At 35.9% G+C, this 24,649-nt stretch overlaps 1 pseudogene; it reads right to left on the bottom strand.

Moving 5' to 3' along the window:
* Window positions 1-292: 292 nt before the first annotated feature.
* On the bottom strand, window positions 293-19,999 carry LOC140245184 (uncharacterized; annotated as a pseudogene).
* Window positions 20,000-24,649: the final 4,650 nt, after the last annotated feature.

The raw sequence follows: 24,649 nt of genomic DNA, 5'->3' as shown, positions 1-24,649 counted from the left end.
GGATTTCTGGCACCCCACGGGTACATTGACTAGTTTTGAAAGGACTGCCAATGATGGCACTATTATTATATCCTGGTAGAGTATTCATGTTCCAAATAGCAGTCGTTTTGATCTGGCGGTGTTTCCTGTAGGCTAAGATATTCGTGAGTAAGAGAAGTTATCTCCATTCCGCCATGTTGGTTGGGCATCGTGTTTGTCTCTACAGTGTCTTGGTAGACGTGATGTAAGTTCTCCTGATGAGTCGAAAGACTTTCACGTTTGGAATGGTCAGGCATAGGAGCATTGGCAGGGTTCAATGAGACACTTTGGTCGCTATCCCTGGGACACTGCAACTGCCCGTCATTTGACCGGTTTGCAGCGCCAGAAGGCTGGTTGTGCCTTTTGATATGAAAAGGAGAAAGACATTGACATTAAATAATCAAATTCAGTGTCAGAACGAACAGAAATCGAGTGAAGATATTTCGTTTCTTTGAGTTACAGCTTTACATCAGCAAGAAAACGTTAATTGGAGTAGCAATGACATACATGAACAAATATAGGGGCCTACTTTTTTGTTGTGTTCAAAAAAAAAAACGGGACCCTGCTAACAATGATTTGTCCCAAACAATGCTGACATCGATCAGACAACAATAAATTCTAAACAAATCAAACGTTATTGTTACATTGCTTTGAAATATATCAGTATCCACGAAAGAGCCCATATATGATGTCGCCACAATGGAGCTCATAATGAATATCTCCACAAAGGAACTTATAAAAATATTCATCATTACGATAATACTTAATAAATGTCTCCAAGGAGGAGCTTTAAAACAATATGAGCACACTTATGACAAGATCCATGCCAATACCTTACTTTCATCACCCAAACATGAATAGCTACCACACGTGCGTGTGTACCGCGCGCGCGCACACACACACACACACACACAAACGCATGGAGGATCAACTCAGAGTGATAAATTAAAAATAGGGTCATCAACTTTACCAAAAAAAAAAGGATCAGGCATATGTATTGCAAAACAAACTAAGGAAAATCCAATAACTGCCATTGATTCGGAGAAAAAATACAGAAGCTTATGCTTCATAGCATTGACTAAGAAACAAATATATAAAGAGGGTGGCTTCGAAAGTGTATGAGGTGCCTACGGGCATCAAGACGAACAGGAGAGAAAAAAAAACAAAAAAAAACATAAGTACCCAAAAATTTGAATTAATGTACAATCTTCAAAGTACAAATTTAATCAAGAGATATATACAGAAACAAGTTATTTCCGTGTAAATCGAAACACACGTTTTCAACAATATTCATGATCAGCTGTATACAATCATACCGTATATACATACATATATATATATATATATATATATATATATATATATATATATATATATATACAATGTATATATATATATATATACAGCGTGTCCCAGAAAAACGAAACCGGGTTTCCATGCAACTTTTTACTATCGATATCATACATTTTCTTTATGAGATACACATTTATGGAAAGATAAACGTTTCTTCTTTCATTTGATGTACAACTTAATGTTCATTGTTCATGCATGACATGACTGAGTTAGAACAATGAACAGTGGCCCTCCCAAATTTTCATTTGCAAATGGTGACTTTATGTGAGCTTTTCAAACTTTTAAAGTTGTGTTTTCGAAAAACAATGTTCATAACCCAAATATTGTTATTTTCTCACGCGTCAAATATGAATAACGCATGCTTGAGAAAAATTTACATGAAAACATGCTTCATTTCTGCCGATTCTATACAGATAGTCGTAAAACAACCATTCAGCTCTCCCGACTTAGCATTAGACAATGGGCTCATCTGCGCCATTGAATTCACACAAAAACAACCGCAGTGCTACAGTGAAAATTGTTGGGGGGTATTTACAGAGAATGCTGTATGAGACCGAAAGCCCTTTGTTGTCATTTATATAGAATAAGCAATGGGAATTGAATTATAATTGAAGACTAATATCGTGAGTATTCTCAGGCTGCACGCAATCCAATGGCTACGGGAAATCAACATTACAACAATGATACACATTTTGATGATATTGTACCTCAAACTTATTTCTTTGTTTCATTCCTCTCACATTTCCCTCATGCGTGGTTAGTCCGTCATCACTGACAGGGTTTTGACGTTTTTGAAGGGGGAGGTAAAGCAGAAAGAGAGGGATCATCACTTTGATTTTCACTAAACTTGCGCTTCTAACATTTCAAAGGTGCAAGTGCAGGGCAGGAAGTCGTCTTTTTGGGGGGAGGGGAGGTCTCGGAAGGGTTTTTTCGGTCCGTTACTCCAACCCCACCTTCCCAAACATTCCGCGGATGAACACCCTTTGCTCTGTAGTTAGCTGCATGGTCAGGCAAACTCATTATCATGTGCTAATTTCGAACCTATTCACAACCGAACCGTCTGTAACAATCCCTTTTACTCCCTGACTTCATGTTTGTGTAAATTCGTTGAAGCATGAAGGCCATTGTTATCTGCCAAGTTGGGCATTTGTCGGGAAAGCTAACTGACTCCTTATTTACTTATTATCTATCTGTGTAAAATGGAAGCATATTCTAAAATTAAGTTTTCTCGAGCAGGCGTTGGTCATTTTTACGCATGGGACATCATATGGAAGGAAAAAGAATGGATATTAAAGCTATGATTTTATTTCTTGCCAAAGACCGCTTAAAAAAAGTCTGAAAATTCATTCAAAGCCGCCATTCGCTCTTGCAAATGAAAATTTAGTTGCACTACAGTCTATTGTTCTAACTCAGTCATGAATTATGAACAATGAGTTGTGAATCAAATGAAAGAAGAGAAGTGTATCTTTCAATCCATGTACATCTCATAAAGCAAATATACGATTATGATCGCAAAGAATTGCAATGAAACTCGGTTTCGTTTTTTGTTTTTTGTTTTTTCTGGGACACGCTGTATATTATCACATGATTACAATGATATTTGAACCGTCTCCATATTAACCGTGTTATTGCAGTTTTCATTTGTTTCTTTCTTTGTTTCTCGTGAGTTTTGATCGTTCCTGACTCACCTGTTTTGACGTTGTTTGCTCCAAGCAATGAATAGTACAGAGAGTCCGATAACAACACAAAGAAGGGAACCCATGAATGTGTATCCAATAATATTTGTTTGATGACCATTATCACCTGAAAGAGAAATACGTCACACATCCATCACCTTCGGGGAATGCATCACAAAATGATTAATTTGAGGCTCTTGGTTAAATTTTGAAGGGCAACCTAATCACTGTCTGCATGTTTGCAAATAAAAGAATCGAGTTATGTGCTGATCAAAGTCTGATTAATAATTTTTTCAAGGTGATTATTTAAAAGCTGTCTTTTTGTGGCCTTTACATCCCTCTTCATTTTGCACTCTTTGAATCAACGCTCAGAGCCTTGTTTATTTGCCACGTCATAGATGTGACGTTTTTATCATTGTTTTTATCGCTGTAAACTGAACGTCTCGTGTTATCAGGATACGTTAATGGGGCTAGTGGAAGGATTAAGAAAAATATGTTTACTGAATCATGTATTTACGTCAGGAAATTAGAAATATTTCCCTTTAACCGAAACGCAATAGTTGTTGGCAGTTACCTCAAGATGCAAAAGGCAAATCTCATTAAGATATTAAACTGCAGGGTACTGTCAGACGGTTCTTCAAATACCGTTGAAAATGAACATTTCACTATGACCTCCATTTGGACATATCAACCTCTGCAAGAAAATTTCCAACTCAAATTTTGGTATTTTTTGAGAGGATGATGTGAATAGATCTTACTTAAATCATAAAAGAAAGTTAAAAGTAACTTTTAACAACAATTATTTCGTATTATGATACGTTATAGTTCTCGAGAAAGTACATAATCAAAGAGTAACACCATCGCACTGCAGTCAAATATGCAAAATGAGAAGCGAGTAAGCGAGATCATGACGGTGTAAATAGTGTTTAAAGCTAGGTATTGTTATAAGGTAATTTTGCTACATGTAAGATTATCACTCCTCTGTAAAGTTTGATAAAAGTCCAATTCATTTCAAAACATTCCTTATTCACTAAGTACTTAACATTTTAAATGGACTAAAGTCTCCTAAATTTGCCTTTAAGTCATAAAAAAATCGTTCAATTAGTTACTGTAGACCCTTGCTCAAACTCATTCCATCGACTTAAAATGCTACATTTTCCTTTATCTGCAACCTGGTGACATACTCGAGAAGTAAGCTACATTATTCAAACTGTCAAGTAATAAAAGATGCCGTCCATTATTGATCCGAGTTTGATTGCAAGTGCCTCATTCCCCTATTCTTAATCCTTCTCTAACAATGTCTAAAACCCAAGTTTTTCATAAAAAGTTCTTTGAAATGCCTGCACACTATGACATGTAGTTAAATGTTTTTCTGCTACATACCGACTCTCAAACACAATGGGACTGAAGCATTCCAAACCGGGAAGTAAGTTGACCAACCAGGTAGTCTCACACACCTTAGTGTGGCGACGCCATAGATAACGTAACCTTCGTCACAGGTGAGAGTTAACCTGGACCCGGCGTTCGTTATATTGGAATCCCAATAACCATAGGGCACGTGACCGGGATGATCACAAGACCCTAGAGCATCTGTAAAATGAATTTAAAGAGGTTTTTTACAACCATGTCGAAATGTGCACCTTCCGTAAGCTAGATATCACTAACATCAATGAGAACGGTCAAAATCAAACATACACGACATACGTTTTAGCGTTTAAGAAAAGCTGATAATCAGAAACGGAAAAAAAAAGACAATGAAATATGCCGTGAAAACAGACCGCTTGTCCAATGCATTCGTGTACGATCTGTCATTTATAAGGTGAACATTTGTACGATTGTAAATGTTTTCAATTGAGCCACCTATTAAAAAGGTAAGTATTACGGCCATTGATTGTACATAGTCTCCTCCGCTAAAATTACAATTTATATTATTCCTGACCCATGTATGGCTTGCGTCTACATCTATTAAAATTTGTTGCCGCATTGTCTTCCCACTCGATCTCTTCATTCCTTTGTAACGGAGATGCTACTCAATTATCATCTAATATCTTCCTCATTATTTCCCCATAGCAATAGCTGTACAGTTTGTTCTATCCTACTGAAGATTGGGACATAAAAGTGAACGTACACATTTATTCAAAAAGAGTTTGTTCGCAAAAACCGAGATGTCCATATTTGCCAAATGGAGATATTTGCAATCAAAGGTAAAGAATGATAAAGAGAATAATAAGAACATTTTTCCTTCTTTTGACCATAACTTCAATAATGTATCTTTATATGTAGTGACTAATATATCACTTTAGTATTATTTTGTACTTTATGACAGAGACCGTACTTCAAAATCTTCAAAAATGGACTTATCGTTTTTTTGCAAACAAACTCTTCATGACGTTCGTGATACAGTAAGTGAAACAAATTTATTCATCTAAACTGAATGAGTGAATTATCCTGCAATAACTTTTTAAGCATGTCTTGTGTAAATTCTTACGAGAACTTTATTTGGTTTAAAGACTTCATCAACTTCGTTACTATCGATAGTGTCATTTCTGAACAATTGATCGCATGCAAATAATGATCCAGCGACCAATGCAGATTTCATGTTCCAATCTTTTGTTTTGTTAATTTTCTTCTTTACTTTCGACTTTCCCAAAGTATGCCTAATGCTGGCATATCGGATAGTTGTATGAAGTTTCAATTAATATTTGAGAGAGAAAAAAAAAAACATCGCTGCTGCTCATTTTACATCATTACCAGTATCATAGCGTGATCTACTATATAAAGACAGAAAAAGTCTAATTTCGTCAATAAAGTGTAAACAGTGAGAAAACTGCATAGCAAAGTAAGACTTGAAACCTGTAAATTCATAAAAATAGATTTCAAAACTGCTCAGAAATTAAGCCGTTTAAAATTTGCATCACTTATGTCCTGTCTAAATTCAAAGGTCTTATTGGGTGTTCACAAATTTAAAATTGTTTGATTTTCATATAGTACGGCGTCATGAAAATACATATTTTCTTTGAATGTTTGATCTCCTTCTCTTTTGACTGTAATGAGTTTTTTGAACGCCATATACATGACATAGTTCTGGTCGATGATTTTCAAGCCCTTTATGTCGAGTATTCTTTCAGATTATATGGAGACTATAATCACATACCGTGACACTCTTCTGAATTTGCATAAAATAAAATCAGGAATATAATCATGCAAGAGAGTATATTTGTCTTACCCTGGCATCTCAGACTTACAGTCAGGTTGAGTGAACACTTTGTCATCTCAAATGAACAGTCCATCAAACGATGTAACGAAGAACCTGAGCAACGATATTATGAGAAACATTTTCACGATAATTACCGCAAAAAGTTAAAATCATCGTAAAAAATTATCAAAAAAAAAAATATTGGTAGGCGAAATGAGCAATTGCACCTCTATTGTACCGATCTCTTCAGAAGACAACGGCTACCTTTCCTTCTTAACAAGTGTATCCCTGTTTAAGAATAGGTACTCATAAATGTAAAGTTATCATCGCTTATAATGATGTGTCACAATTACATTCGCTAGCTTTAGCTATGATCACATAAGACAAACGGCGATATGTCGTTATCGTTCATTTATTCAATAAGCCCTGTACGACCCTGTCACTGAGTTATTCGCCACGAGTGAAGAACTTTTTGCCTTCTAATGCTTAGTAAAGCGAGTCATCAATGTGCCCCGCAATGTGCCTTTAAGTTAGATTGTCCTCCATGCAGAGCAACAGTTTTTTACTACAACAAAATTTCTTCCGAGACAAGATGGGCATTCCTTTTAACGGATATGACGACATGCTCGCTTGGCCTCAAATCAGGGACGCCTCGTTTAGGATATTTGAGCCAACCCTTTTTCATTTTTTTCCAATGTCTTTTGATGCTTTATACATTTAAGTTTAAATATTTTGTACGTGTCTACTAGAAGGCCTACATGGATTCTGAAATGGAAATCTATCACACAGCGGCAGTCACCTTCTGGACATGACACCCGTTGATTACTGTCTCTGTTTGCTGTACTTGGCAAAGCCTGAGCAGTATACTCTTCCGCCGCTGGGAAGCCAAGTTCTCCGCAGACTAGTTCAGCCGCTTTGGGGGTGAATCCGTCATAGCAGACATAACTGTCTGGTTTGAGGACCACTAGGCCTTCTAGGGGAGGTTGTCCGTCAACCAGCTTCACAGATAGTGTTCCTCGCAAAACAAAGTGAGCAACGCTCTCAAAAATAAGTTGTGTGTTTTTTGATCATGGACATGATTGATAAACTTTTGATATGAATTTTGCCTTTCAAATGAATTGTAAATAAATCATCGGTCATTTGAGAAGAAAATATCGTATGAAGTTTGTATGCCCGTTTCGTTCTCTTTATTTTCAAAATAATATTATTATATTCATTGACGTTTTACGCATTAATTGCAAAATGCAGAAACACATACTGACGTCGAAGTTCGAAGTTTATCAGGCAAAATCTGAAGAGAGTAATTCATTTTCTATTCATATTTCTAATCTAATGCTGTTGTTATGAATCAAACATTCTTTTCCATACCAGGCTGTGCATGGTGTTTTTCTTTCTGATTCTCTATGTGCTTAAATTCAGTTTATTTTCCTACTGCGGTTTCCTTCATTTTGTCCACACGCAAAGCATAAACGTCGAAGTGAAAAAAAGTATCCTATAGTAGTCGGCAGTAGCAATGATAATGACCAGTGTTCTTTTGGGTGCTGTTCGTTATTCGGAAAGTTCGCGGTTCCGAAGGTTCGTTATTCCGAAGGGTCGTTAATCCGAAACACGCAAATTCCGTATACCTTGAGGTTCGTTAATCCGAAAATGAAAAAGGGTTCGTTGATCCGAAAATTTGTGGCGTTATTCCGAAGGTTCGTTATTCCGAAGATTGGTTAAAATGAAATTCGGAACAATGAACCTTCGGAATAACGAATCTTAGGAATAAAGAGCCTTCGAAATAACGAACCTTCGGAATAACGGGCTGTAACCGTTCTTTTGGGGTTGTCTACACCCCCTGATGACCTAAAGTCCTTTTGGACAGCATTTAACACTATGTACACGTATACAAACAGCTTCAACATTCCATGCGCAAAAAAAGAAATCATTGTTGTGTATTAATTTTCTATGTGTTACATATCTATTGATAAATACAAATTAATATTCCCTTGTCCATACTTTTACAATTTCTGTCAAAAACTGCAATAGTATCCTTTACTTTACAGTGGACTTAATACATCAAACTTGAAGTATGAATAATCTCTGGTTCGGTTTTGCGACATTCCTTCAAAATTCTCTTTATGCATTCGTACAAAACGTAACACTGTTTACCATTAGATGAATCTTTATAATCACCTCTGAAAATGATGAGGATGGGCCAAGTTTTTGTCTGAATATGGCTCTTCCTTTAATAATAGGACTTATACACTGTTAGATACACTGCCTTGCTTTTAAAGATTAACGCTCCTCCGAAAAAAAAAACAGTTGTCATATAAAATGTATTAATTTATTCTCACGAAGAATTAATCACCATCATGTTAACGATAAAAAACACTTACCCGCGTAACACTCCACCCGCATCTTGAAGTTTATAGGGAAGATATATATACCATATCCGTAGCTGAATATAGTGGGTCAGTGATATGACAGGGGAGGTCTGATTATAATCTAAAATTACTATCAGAGATGATTTGTTAGCTATTTCTTCCAGCATGTAGAATCCCATCACTTTGTTGAAAGATTTCATTTCAGTGAGAATTCGCCGTCCACGAGGAGCTTTTATAACCCAAGTATCACGGTTGGCAAAGCAGCTTTCATCACACGATACCTCGAGTTCCAGTGGAGTCCCCGAACAGCTAAGAGTAAAATCTTCGCAAAATAAAATGGTCAAGAAGAGTTTGGTTATTTTTTGTTTGGAGATTAAAATGAAATATTTTTCTTGAGAAATTGTTGAAGTCTTGCTGCTCAGTTCATCTACAGCAATAATTTCCTAGGAAAAGAAAATCAACACTTTCCATAGCTTTAGCTCTTATAGAGTATTAATCCACCGTTTTAAGGTCTTAATCCAGGAATTAGAAAACACGTATCACTTGTAATTGACAACATCTGAAATCGACAATTGATATTATTTCAATTTCCTAATTCATTTGAATATGACCCTAAGCACAGTCCCTATTTATGCCTTTCTTTCTTTTTCTCCATCTCTCTCTCTCTCTCTCTCTCTCTCTCTTATGATAATTCAGAAGGGACTTTCATTTTTTTGGATAGTCCTCTTTCGTACAGTCACATGAAAGCAAAGAATAAAGATACTCACACGTTGTTTTCCCTTCAGACAATGAGAAAATGGGGGAGAGGAGGAAAAAAGCAGGAAAGAAGCAGACTAAGGAGGCCATTCTCTCTCACTCGATCGCGATAATCATCCACGATCTACAATCGATTACACGTGGGTATTGTAGACTCCGTGGCAACTGTATGTCAACTCCACGCAGATTACCACACCAATCATGGAATAGTGAAATGAATTTCCAATAATGATGTACACCATTTGGGCAGTATGTTGTGACCGAGATTAAAAATGGACAACTTCGTATTCTGGGGGGGGGGGGGTGGTTGTTCAACTACGGCGGCTATATCAGATTCGGTCAAGGAATGATGTCCGAGTATGTGTGGAAACACCTAGAAACTCTGCCACACCCTGTGTGTGTGTATATAGATAATCTATAACATGTGCAATAGAATTGATGATGTGATCTTTCTCGAAATATCCAAGGCATCTAAAAGAAGCAGGGGACCTAACATAACCACTAGAGAACGCTAATCAATCATTTGATTGGTCTGAATGCAAGTTCACATTGTATCAATACATTTAATCTTCATATTATATTTAATTACTTTCGTTTCTGTCACTGCACTATTAGTCAAGCATGTACTTCATCGGTTTGTGTATTCCCGTGATCCACAAGTGTGATAAATATCACCAGCTTATGACTGTAGCCATTGTTAGATTGACTTTTAAACAATCACAAGCAGGGACGGCAGGCACGATGGTGGGTGCTGTGGGGCGAAAAGGATTGGTTGTGGACTGCTTATTCCTGTACCCCTTACCCCTCCCCAAGCATTACTAAGCCATCTGTGTTCGTAGGCCGACATAACGAATCAGACATTTTAGACATGTCATGACTTTCTCTCTGAAAAATGTCGTGTCAAGTGAGTAAAAGTTGGCGCAATTCTAAACAGTTGTTGATATAAATGATAATGACAATGTCTTCTTAATCCAGGGTAGCCTTTTCAGTGTTTCCACTGCTCTCCAGAGGGCCCTGTCATTATTAGTACCCTAGGTATACGCATCTATACACCTGGGTCGAGAGGGACATAGTAGGTATAAATTTCTTGTCCACGAACGTTAAGCACTGGGCGGGAATCGAACTCGAGTCTTCCGATTGGGAGTCAGGAGTCCTATCCACTATACCACGACGCCCCACTCTAATATTACTCTTTTCTCGTCTTTCTCATAGATGTTCAAGAAATATTTCCTCATTTTGCCAAATCATTCTATTCAAAAAGATAGAATGCCAGCAATTCATCAAATATCATGAAAAACCTTTCTTTGAAATGGAGATGGAATCAAGAGTGACGGAGAATTTTTGGTTTGTATCAACTGAAAACACCAGCGTGACGTGCTTGTAAGAGTCATTTTTCATGTTTTGATATTCATCACCAAAAAAAAAGGAATCTAACTTTGAAGTTTAGGCAGGAGGGGAAAATAAAATATCAATATTTAGAATTTTTCAATAAAAACCTAATTTCAAATCCTAGTCAATCCTCTCTATTTGCAATTTCCTTGGTTTATACGATTTGCAAATTTGCAAGAACTTGAACGTGAGTAATATACAGGTTGATTATTGAATATACATGTATAATATCAGTCGTTCCTTTATGGTTGATTCGTGGGCAAATTGAATAAAAGATGAAGAAGATGACTCTCCCTATTCAACATGTATGATGTCAACCACACAAACACATCAAAAGCGCTTTGTTCTTCAACGTAAGAGTATATATATATATATATATATATATATATATATATATTCTTATATATATATTCTTCAACATAAGAATATATATATATATATATATATATATTGTTGTTTTTATATTTCATTCTTACATTATGTTCATATTCGACCACTGTTCTCTTAAATAAGATTCAAAGTTCCAAATTGCATTTCCATTTGTTCGTGTTCAAATAAACTTCTCCAAATTCTAGACAAAGATTTCAGTGTAAGTGGACCCATTCCTACTCGTCTTCTACAGAATGTCAGTATCACCCGTAAGACATTTCATCATGTTGTTAAATGAATATTTACAAAATTTGTCTCTTTTGTTCAATGTGGTCAAAAGACCAGTATATGAAATACAATTTACCATAAACAGGGATTATATATATATCTATATATATATATATATATATATATATATATATATATATATATATATATATAATGCGAGAAGGGGTCCCAGCACCAGTGTAGCTCCTTCATTATTCATATTCAGCGCGAGAAGAAGAGCATTCGTGGACGTAGCTAGTGATCAACGTGTGTGTTTATTGCCGAACTTTCGGTCTCGTTAGGACCTTCATCAGAACCTTACATTATATACATATACATGTATATATATATATATATATATATATATATATATATATATATATAAGGTTCATATAAGAGACTGCAAATTACAATGTTGTATTGATTTTGCATAACTATGTATGACTGTATAAATATTTCATTGTAATTAACATTTGTTGATATAAAAGTGAAAGGAATAAAAGGGAAGTTAAACAAATATGTATAGATTTTACGTTTTGGCTCCACAAAGAAATTAGGAAACAACATGGTCAATTATTTTTGTCCAATAAAGTAAATGTTTATCTGATTCAAATTATCGGCGTCCCACGCTTTCTCCAGTAGTCTTTTCGAAACGTTTCAACGGTTTTTAAATTGACATTTATTTTGCCTTTTATGACGTATTTTCTTTTAATATTTTCAGAAGTTAAAAAGGTTGACAGTTGAACTTGAAAAACTCGAAAGGGGGTTGCCATGCTTTTGCAAACAATTAAAAGCAATGTCAAATGATTCATAACATGTTTAAACATATTTTTTTTAAAGTATAATGAAATGTCATTGCATATATACGTTATGATAGGTAGTGCGCTGGAACCATTTACACAATTGTATTTTTACTCGAGAAAGCGAGTGTTCCAATTGATATGTTATCCTAAAGTTAAAAAGACATTCTTCAATCATTTGATTTTGAAATGACCAACCTCTCTCTCGCTCCCTCTCTCTCTCTCTCTCTCTCTCTCTCTGTTGAACGCATATGAACTTCACCTCCAATCTTTTTTGACACATTTTTTTATACATTAGCTGATTTGCAGCTTTTTAAACCCTTCCGTCATAGGATAACGGAAATTAAACAAAGGGTTTCCTCTTATTATGAGGTATGTTACCAAGGTATGAATTCGATTAACAATCATTCACCTTAACAGTGCTGTACAATTTACGTTTTCTGTACGTTTTTCAACATTTCCCTAGCCTTTGATAAACGTGAATAGACAGACAATTTCTGCCATAAATCAACGAAATGTGCACGGGTGATGCATGGTATAGGTATCAAAAGACTGTTTTAAATCCTCAATATTTTCTACGTTCATTTTATGTCGAGGTTGCATTATGCAGATTAATAGATTTTAAATTGTAGTCACAAGCAAAAAAAAAATAGTGTAGTTGAGGAAAGTGCTGGACAGCATAATCCGTGAATGTTATCACATTTCGGTAACATTCATATTATTTCATTTTACTGAAGATTTAAAATTGTTGGTGTGATAAGATTAAGAAGGACAGCTTTATAACAAATATGATTTTCTTAACTGTTAGCATTCGATGTGACTTTATAGAAAACACTGCATCAATATGAAGATCGCCATTTTGGAGAGGGAGTGTGCAATCTGCCATTGCCATATCTTCTGTGTATCACTTTTAAGCATGCAAGAATATCTATACTTGATAGAGGTACAGCATTACATCACTGCATCTGGTCTGCTATGCTTGAATATCACCTTGCGGTTTGTAATGTAGGGTATCGTTAATGATAACCAGACCACAACCGTTTTCGATGATTGTTACGTAGGAACAGTAAGAGTTCCACATATACTTTCCTCTTCACATACTGTTCACAACACAAAGAAATGTAATCGGTTCACTAAAAACCCAGGTTGAAAATGCTTGAGTGATAGCTAACCTACACCGCACAGGAAGCACTAAAATCATCCTAAAATTCGACGATAGGTAGTCAGTCAATGAATGCATAAAACATACCTTACTTTGAAAGTTAAAGGAATAATTAGCTTCCCTGGCATTGAAAGTGCCAGGTTAACTTTTACCTCTTTCTAATACAGTCATATCTAAAATATGTTTGCTACATTTTTGTCAGTGTCTCAAGCACTGTACTTACTGATGCATTCGATTTTCCTCGTTTTGCTCAGCTTCGCATGAAGTAGTGTTTTGCAGGAATCAGTTTATCATCAGGATCTATTTTACAGTAAAGTTCCTCGTCTATAAAAGGAAATTGGTTTTTGAAGAAGCTACGATGAAAGAAGGCACAGAATGTTTAGTATCGGAGGAAACCATAAGCTGAAACCGTAAGCGTGACAAACTGATGACAGAGGACGGTTGTCTCTTTGTGGTCTGCCATCGTCAGAGTCGTACTTAACTTGTTCGTCCTCGCTCTTTGTATGGATACGCAGGGTTTGGTGGCAACGTTCGTCTCCCTGTCAATCGTGCAGTCCCTATCTAATCCTGATATGTGTTCCTTTCCCCGGTGCTTTACTCTTCCCGGCAAACATAGTTATGCATAAAGTCATGATTGAAGGGTTATTCCGAGAGCTCAATGACACGCAGCCTCACTCTATGATGATTGCATTGCAAAATGCTGTGTAGCTTTATTGTGTCACAGATAAGCTACATCTACACCTGTGAAAATAGCATAGGTCTACACAACGCTGCCAGGACTGACGCTATTTCCTTAACACACTCTAGTAGAGCATAGTGTTCCCGTTTAGAGTCATTAGTCTTTATCTTGGTACTTGTCACTCTGTCCCTTTGTGCTCTTACTCTACACGTGCTACATGGTTAACATGTAGCTGTACACTAAGTCATGGTTTTAAGGGTTATTCTGACATTTCGATGAAAGAATCAAAAGAAAAAAACACCCAAAAAATCATATCAAAGAAAAGCACAACTGTGACGTAGTAGGCCTACACTGTGTATGGACTCCTAAAGGTGGAGCTATTTCCATATCGTCGTAGAGTATTTATGTTCACCAGAGCAGTCGTTTTGATCTAGTGATGTTTCATGTATGCTAAGGTATTCATGAGTACGAGAAGTTGTCTCCATTCCAGCATGCTGACAGGACATCTTATCTGCCTCCGTAATGTCATGGTACATGTGGTATGGGTTCTCCTGATGAGTCGACGGAGTTCCGAGTTTGTTACCCGGATGGTCAGGGAAAGGGTGGTTCACCGTGCCAGAGTCAGTACTGGTAGGGTTCACTGAGACAGCACGATCGGTCTCTCTCGGATTCTGCAACTGCCCGTCATTCGAGTTGTAAGACTGGTTTGAAGATTGTGAAGGCCTGTGTCTTCTGATAAAAATATAGAAGAGACGTAGGTTTGATATTGAATAATCAAAAGGAATATCAGAATGGACGAAACTAACAAAGAGGCTTTATTTTATCGTCTTTTTTTTCACCAAAGGTATCTCAAGTGCAAAAGGTCACTCGTATTCGGAGAGAATGACGTTCGTAAATATATATATTTTTTTTTGCTTGCCTTGTCACCAATTTTCGTTCATGCAGAAAACGTCCATTGGAATGCCCGATGCACACTTACACAAATGTATAAACAAACTATTTTTGTGTACATCGAATACAACATATACACAATACCTGTTAGCATGCAATGAGCTTACAGTGTGTGCCCAAGTGTCTTATGAATAAGATTTTAATATTTAGCAATACATATTTCATTGTATTTATATTTTAACCCTCTCTATTACTAATCTTTTGACGTTTGTAATATTCATATTTTGGGGGAAAAATGAATGAATGAACGAATGAATGAATGAATGAATGAACCTCCTTCCTATCCAAATATAAATGAGCGTTTCTAGTAGGATCTCTTTACGCTGTGTGTTTTTTTTTTATTGCTGTTGTTACAGACTCGCCTTTTTCGTAGTTGTTTGCACAAGCCAATGAGTATTGTAGATACAATCATGACACACAGGAGGGTTCCCAGAGCATATACAATAACGTTTGTCTCATAAGCATTTAGACCTGAAAGAGAAAAGGCCACACATTAATAATCTTCAAGAATAAATCACGAAATAATTGCCTTGAAACAATTATAACAGGACACCTTAATAATAATTCCCTTTAAGTTTCAAAGTTATGGTAAAAAGTTTCTGTGGTGCTGAAAAGATGACTAATAGATTGTACCAGGTTGATGACCACAGGAAATGTGTCTTTTGTACCCGAAGCGGCAATGCTCAGAGGCTTGTTTGTTAGTCAATTTCATATACCATATTATTATCTGTCTTACCAACGCTGAAAATGTTTTGGCACTCGTGCTATAATCAAAGATATAAACGCGTTTGAACATGAACTGAGTCAGCTGGAAGATATTAGGTTCACAACGTCAAATGGTAAAATATTTGTTCATTGGCGTCAGGACATCTGAAATATTTTTATCGACTTAAGCCCAACATTTCTTGGCCATTAGCTCGTGAGATAAGAGACAAACTTTAGAATGATAATGATAATGAATAACACTTATAAAGAGCTTAATACTAATGTTTCTAAGCGCATTATAAGAAAAAAAAATGAGGTAAGATGTACATATGATATAACAACAAAAACAACAATAATTACCATTGAGTAAATAGATAAGTTTTCAGCAATGATTTCAATGTATCAACACTTTCAGCATTATAAAGAGAGGGAGCTTATTCCAAAGAGATGAGGAAGTAACAGAAAAGGACCTGTCACCATAGCGGGTACAGGTGCGGGGACCATGTGATAATTGGAGAGTGGAGGAAGAACGGAGAGAACGCCCGGGTTGAAGTGGAGGAGAAAATCAAGTCTTTAAGATAAAATAACTTAATGCCTGCTGAATTTTGCAAGGCGTTTTAGAGAGAACATATATCACAAGGAATCATTACATGCAAGGGCGCATCCAACTTCATTTTCATACGAGCTCCATATGATACAGTGGACAGGACATGTTGCGTGTTGCTACTTGTAATATGACTTTCAAAATTCAGACCGTCGAGGGATGAAAGATGTCATACGCTCTTCACGTCATATAGATATATTCTCAAAATTATTCAGGCCTATCTTTGATACCTTTCATTTTCATCAAAAGACTACGATGTTTCCACTTTCATATTATCATAGTAAATAAAGGAAATGTCAGGATGTTTATTTTCAATGGTTTCCTGACTTGCTACTAAAGTAAACTCGGACGTTAGTCATTAATTTTGATCACAAGTCTCTCTCTTTTTTTTTTGGGGGGGGGGGTCATAAAAGCATTTAGTGCACTGAATGTCCTCACCTTCTCAGCACTCAGCAAGAATTCTTACATGAAACATAAGAAACCGGAGTTAGCGGAGAATTTTAAATAATTAATTGAAAAAAGCAGAACATTAAGTTAGAAATCATATATCATTCAAGAGCGATTTTGTTATCTTCATCACGCCAATCATTGTAAATAATGTGATTCTCCATGATTTTTCTAATAAAACATAAATATTAAAAAAAAAATCTTACATGAAGAAAGAAATCAAACATTCATCTCATCTTATTCTTCCTCTAAAGCCTAAATTATTTTCAATTTATTTAAAAGGCCTGCACACTATTACATGCGGTAAGATGCCTTTTCACAACATACCGGCTTTCAAGCAGGACGGGACTGAAGCATTCCAAACCGGGAAGTAAGTTGACCAACCAGGTAGTCCCACACACTGTAGTGTCGAGCTGCCATTCATGACGTAACCTTCTACACAGGTGAGAGTTAGCCTGGACCCAAAGTTCGTTTCACTTGAGTCCCAATAACCATGATACACTTGACCAGGATCCTCACAAGACCCGAGCGGACCTAATTAAATGAAAGGGGGGATTTCGGTAATCGTGTACAATTTCACGCTTTCATTTCTCTCCAGTAGTTTGCTGTGGATTTGCACGAAGATGTTAGCAATTTCAATATGTATGAGTTTCGCACAATTTGCTGTCGACAACTACAAAAAAAAAATGAATAAACAAGTCTCTTCTGAAAATAGGCCGCTCGTCCGATGCTTTTTCGTTCCGCTGATTATACACAGATTGTATCATTGACAATTATCGGTTGTTAAAATCTCGCTTTATCTTACCTTTGCATTTCAGTCTGACAGTCTGTTTGAAAGAACACCTTCTCGTTGCAAGTGAACAATCCATTAAACGTCGTTTTCCTGTGAATTGATATTGTGAGAACAGTTAACTACAAGCTAAAAAGGACACTCAATCAGTATTGTTAAGATTATCGAGGAAATTGACTATACAAAACAATTGTAGTAACCTGCTTTCCAGAGTTACTCCTTATCCATCTTACCCGACCTCACAGATTTACTGGATATTTGTTAACAAAAAAAAAAAAAAATCTTTCATTCTACAGTGCTCTAGGTAGTCACATGTATTACAAACTACGAAGATTCATTATCGTACATTCGTTTTAAAGTCCATATTTTAAAAAGACCAATTAACTCAGTTCTGCACGTGAAAGAAAGATTATTTCTTTTGATATAGAAAAGTGAAGTGCGCTATCCAGGACCTGTCTGATGTTTACTTCTCCTACTAATAGCACATACGGCTTATGACATTTTTTTTTCAGATGGACAAGTCATGTCCCCTCCCTCAACAGGAAAGACTGCATGCTCTCTTTTCTCAGGAATTCAATCAAGCAATTGTTTCCTTTCAATGACAAATGATTCGTTTTAAAGTTTAGTTTCAACATTGTATTGGTGCATTAACACTTTTGATGGACTTGCACAATACTGCAGTCACCTTCTGGACATGACAGCCATTGAGTGTTGTTTGTTCTTGCTATACTGGGCAAAGTTTGAGGTGTAAACTCTTCCGCCGCTGGAAAGCCAAGCTCTCCGCACACTAATTCGGCAGCTTTGGTGGTGAAGTTATCAAAGCACACATATCTGTCTGGTTCAAGTTTTACTAGGCCTTCTAGGGGAGATTGTCCGTCAACCAGCTTCACAGATGGTATTCCTCGAAAGGGAAAATGGATAAACAACGTTTCACAGGTGATTCGTATTATTAATATTACATTAGCTTACATTAATAGATTAAAGTTTTAAAGTGAAGACGGAAGAAAGTGAGTATCAACCTTCCATCCTCGTTTTTGGTCCTTCGTTTTTCAAAATGACATCATATTTCTCGATCTGAAATGTACCACAACACACACACAACAGCATCAGTAAACATACACACACACACACACACGCACTTCCAAAACAGGCTTAATATCATACAAAGAGAGGCTTCTCTTTGTGTGTTTCTTTCTTTCTTTCTTTCTTTCTTTCTTTTCGGCGGTATTCATGCATGATGGATGGCGCATATTATCTAATCTATGGTTACCAAATGGATATTTACGTCACATCTATCGAAAACTAATGTGAGTCTCGATACTTTCATCTGCATTCAGTTGAATCTTCCACGAAGTATGAAGTATATTCGCACATCCTAAGTTTGAACTCTTCGAATGTTCTATGCATTCGCACGTAACGCAATGCAGTCTTTTCATTTGGCTGAATCGTAACATTATACCTCCAACGAATGATGGGAGTGTGCCGCCTTCTTATGTTAACATGGCCTTAATCGCCTTTTGTTACGTTGCCTCTATTTACAACTTTATAATATATTTCATTTTAAGAAAAGTAGTATAAATCCGAAAGAGAAAACATGGAAGTTAGCGCAAATGTATTCACCTGAAGAATTAGTATTCATCATTGTGTATAGACATTATGAACACTTACCTTCGTAACACTCCACCCTCATCTCGAACTTCACTGGGTAGATATATATACCATATGTTTAGCTGAATCTGATGGGTCAGTGATATAACCGGGAAACTCTGAATATAATTCAAAATTACAGTCAGAGACGATTTGTTAGCTATTTCATCCAGCATATGAAATCCCATCATTTTGTTGTTGACAGATTTCATTTCAGTCAGAATTCGCCGTCCTAGAGGTGCCTTTACATGCCAGGTATCACCATTGACGACGCAGCTCTTGTCACACCATATCTCGAGCTCTAGAGGCCTCCCCTTACAGGTGAGAGTAAAATCTATGGCATGAAAGACAAAATGATCGAGAAGACTTATTTTGCAGTTGATTGTTAAACTCCAGAATCGATTGGACGGATAATATGAAACAATCCCTCAAGGAAATTATGGAAGATGTGCTGTACTGTTCAGTTTAGCAATTTCATTCCCAAGCTTAATTCTGTGTTGCTCTATTTCTTAGTGTAGTAACCTGCTGTTTTAAGGACTCGATAAGTGATTAACTCTACACTTTCCATTTTTAAGTTACATCTAAATGTGGCAATTTACACTCAATCCCTCATATCATTCTACTATAACACCTAGCACAGTCGGCTTTTATATATATATATATATATATATATATATATATATATATATATATATATAATTCGATGAGGCTTTCATAATTTTGGACAGATTGTCCCTTTTTGTACACATGCACTGAAGCAAAGAACTTACATAAACATAATGCACTATCGAGAACAACACAGATACTCACATTTCGCGTTGCATTTGGTCAATGAGAAAAGAGGAGAAAAGAGGATAAAAGCAGAGAAGAACCAGGCTGAAAAAGCCATTCTTTCTCAACACAATCGCGATGCTTGTCAATACTCCACACTCAATAACACATGAGTATTGCAGACTCTGTCTGAAATGTCGACTCTATGCAGAATATCCTTACGCATCATGGAACAATGAAATACTGAATGTTAAATAATGATTTACACCAAGTGTGCAGTACGTTGTGATTGAGCTTTGAAATGGACTCGTTTTTATTCTCCAGGACGACTGATAAGTCAGTTGACGAGGCTACATGTGTCGATGTCTTCAAATGATAATGTTCGAGTGGGAGTGGTAAGACTGAGCAACACTTCCACATCCTGTATTGCACTGTCACATATATAATGAATACCGTGCAAACTGAAAATTTGTCCAGTAGAATCGCATCATGTTGTCATTCACAAAAACTTCGAGGCACCTGAAAGAAACGAGGGACCTAGCGTAACCACTGGAGAACGTAATCAATCATTCGATTGATATGAATAAACGTCAAGTTGTCTCAATAACTTTTATCATAATAATTTATGTTCAATTACTTTCGTATCTGCACCCACTGTTAGTCAAGCATGCACCTCATCGGTTTATGTATCCCCTTAATCCACAAGTGTGATAAATATCACCACCTTGTGACTCCATAGCCATCGTTAAATTGAATTTTAGACAATCTCAGTAGGGACGGCAAGCACGCTGGTGGTTGTGGTGGGGCGAGGAGGATTGGTTATTAGTTGTGGACGGTTGATTCCTGTACCCCTTAAATATACCTCTCCCCCAACCTTTCTGTGCTCATAGGCCAACAGAAAAAAAAAAAGAAATCAGAGGTGATAAACATTAAATTTTTAATTGATGGAGTAACCAGTGACTTTGTCCCATCATTATCACTTGCTCGCAGGAAACGATGGCTAAAATATAAATATGTAGGTAGGTTGCCAAGATTTGATATCAGGAGCAGAAAGTGTTTCGATGTATTTGCGCAACTGTCCTGGTATGCCATGCTGTCATTTGTCACTGAAAACTGTCGTCTCAAGTGACTAATAGTGGGCGAAACTCTGAAGAGGTTTAGTTATATTTCTCTATTCACATGGATATTAATTAAAGTAATTGTGTATATTCAATTCCCATATTGCCAAATCACTTTATTCAAACAGCAAGACAGCCAGCAATCAGAAAATATCATGAGAAACTTGGTTTTGAAACTGAAATTAAATCAAGAGGGAAGATACATTGATTATTTGTATCAAATGTAAACTTTAGCGTAACAAAATTTTTAAGAACCATTTCTAATATCTTATATCAATTACTGATTACAAAGAAACTTTCTGGCTTTGAAGGAGGAGAAAATGAAATATTGACATCTAATTTTCAATTTCAATATCAATTCCTACAGGCATTCAGAAATAAAAATCGCCTTTGGATATACAGTATAAAATATTTACAAAATGTAGCAGGTACAATTCAGCGAAAACCAGAGGCCTGTTTAAACAGAATGTACCCTTTACATTTTAGAAGAGATATCAGGTCTCAAATTTCACTCGAGCCTCTCTATGTGCAGTTCCTAACTTGCACAATTCGCAACCTTACTAGAACTTGAACTTGAATACTATTTAAGTGTGAACTCAAGGTATTTTTACGACATTTAACTACGTTTAACTAACTATCAAAGCAAAGTAGCTTTGATAGAATGCAGCGCTAAAGTTTTGAATCACTATTTTAATGCTTTTGATATAATATTATTTTGATGATGGGGTATTTATTTCATTTAAGATATATCAGTCGTTGATTCATTTTTAATGTATGGGCATATTAAATAAACAACACCTATTTTCCCTGTTGACCATGATGATGACAACCACAGGGACGCAACATAAAAGAATAAAAATAAATCACGTTAAAATGTACTCTATTAAAGTGCTGGGAACTTCTGGGTACCTTTATAATATCGATATTTGTTCTCTTTAAAATTAGTGTGTGTCTGTGTGGTTAGCGTGCGTTTTTTGTTTTTGTTTTGTTTTTTGGTATGTGTGCGCGTGTTTATGTGTGTGTGTTATTATATTGTTATTAAATGCCACTGTATATCAAATCGTGTTGTTTCTCAATGCATAACGTTCTTTGAAGGTAAAATTCAGTTGAGATATTTTTTCTAGTAATATATTATGTGGAATAAAACACTTAATGCACCCACGATTGTTACTCTGTGCCTCATGAAATCCAGAACTGCATAAACAAGTATTGATAAACATTTTTAATTACAAAAAGTCCAAACGTATTGTTTCACATTCTTGTAAAAAATGTTCTAAAAATTGATACTATATATATATATATATATATATATATATATATATATGTATATATATATATATATACATATATATGCAGAAAATATGTTATGTATATCTTGTTCATAAAGGGACAGCAAATCACAAGCCTTTTTTTCAGCAGTTCCTCAATTTTCTTTCGACATTGTCATGGCAGCCACCGTATATGCTTGTATAATGTCCGTTCACAGTATTTCTTTCATTACAACGTTGTCTTGATTTTGCATTACAATGTAAAATTTTGTAAATATCTCAATGTCATTATATTCTTATATGAAGCCTATGAAAAGTAACATATATGTGTAAATAAATACATAAATATACATATATGTAAATTCATAATATATAAACATATATATAATATACATACTATATATGTAAATATATTATATATATATACATATATATATACATATATCTGTATGTAAATATCATATATATATAATATATATATATATATATATATATATATATATATACATACATGTTGAGATTTTACGCATTGGCTCAAAAAATGAAAGAGTTCAAAATCATTTTCCCAAAAAAAGTATACGTTTATTTGAATACAATTTTCGGGATGCCAATAATGTGTTAAGACTTTCTGACTGTTTTGAAATAAAAATTCATTTTTCTTATCAAGACTCATTTTCCTTTCGGTTATTCAGACTTTGACGTCGATCACGATTTTGGAAACAACTGAAAGCAATCTGAAATAATTCACATACTGCAACAGTGTCCATTTTTATTTTAAAATAGGACTACAAAAATTTGTATTGCATGAGGTTACATTAAGGAGTGCGCTGAAGGCATTTACACCAGAATGATTTTACTCGTGAACTAGCAACTATCCTTTTAATAATAAATTCAAAAAGAAATTTGAACATTTCACGCGCTTTCAAAATCTTCCAACTTTTATCAGTCACTCACTCACTCTGTCTCCCTTTCTCTCTTTCTGTCATCCTTGAGCGCAAACAAACGTCTGAACCGATTTTTTGACTGTTTTTTCTTATATCAGGTGAGTTGTAACTTTTTGGACCCTTCCGTCGTAGGAACATGTGAATGAAACAAACGTTATCATCGTAAGGCATAGACACCAAGATAAGCTGTATAAATGAGTTACGCAATCGTAAGTGAATATACAAAATAACTGTACGAGTGTCATTTAACTATGATTTTTCTTCACATATTTCATTTTTTTATCAACGTGCATACACATAGGAAAAAAAAAATCTGCATAGAATCTACGATAAGTACATGTGTGCTACATGGTGTAACTGTCAAAAGTCTACATCAAATCATTAAAATTTGTTCATGTAATGTTGATCAAATTGCATGTAATGTACGTACATTCGGTGCAACGATGTGCAGAGATGTATTAAATTGTAGTCACAAGCAAAAGAATGTACATAGTTGGGAAAGTTCAGGACAGAATAATCCGCACATGTAATGATGATATTTCGGTAACATTGTTATACTTCATTCGAGTGAAGATTATACACCGCTATATATACTGTATACAATGAAGACACACAACTTCATAGCCACTTTTTTTAACATTTAGGATTTGTTGCAACTTTTTTAAACAAGACTTCCCCCCACCCTCCGGTAGCACCCCAGGTGAGGAATGGTGCCCACTCCTACCAATGTTATTCTGTCACCGATAATACCGGGAATAAGTGCCAACTTTGGTAAAAATTTGACCATGAGAAGTTAAAAGAAGTAAAAATGTACAATTTAGGCCCAAAAGTGGACCCCCTCCCCCTCCAAGACTCGTGGGTGCGGGGATGGATCTGTCATGAAAAAAAAAAATGATCTACAGCCATCAATAACTTGGCAGTTAGGTGGGCCCCCTGGGGTCCACAGGTGCCCATTCGAACAAATTGAGATCCTATTCCTCTAGGGATGCTACCTGCCAAGTTTGGTGAAAATCCGTCATAGAGTTGTGAATGTAAAAAGTTTTGGTACGACGGACGACGCAAGACGCACGGCGGACGCCAGAGGATAAGTCTCAGTTTTATTTTCGTCTCAGGCTGGCTAAAAACAATGTCAACATCGCATTCTTTTGAGAGGTAGATTGCTACCCGCCATTATCACAACTTCTGTGTATACAATACATGGCTATAGTCACAGTTAGCTTGTTTGGGGCGTTACATTTCAATTGCAGGTGATCAGTTTCCTACTTCGTGCAATCAATTTACAGTGGAAAAGATAGGATAGCTTTTTTTGAAGGAAGTGGTATTAATTTGGGAGCGGAATGGGGGAGAACGGGGCGAACGTTAAAAACAAGGAC

This window comes from Diadema setosum, chromosome 22 (assembly GCF_964275005.1).
Source record: "Diadema setosum chromosome 22, eeDiaSeto1, whole genome shotgun sequence".
NCBI classification, from domain to species: domain Eukaryota; kingdom Metazoa; phylum Echinodermata; class Echinoidea; order Diadematoida; family Diadematidae; genus Diadema; species Diadema setosum.
Note: the sequence above shows the minus strand (reverse complement) of the source record. Positions and strands in the feature narration are given on the sequence as shown.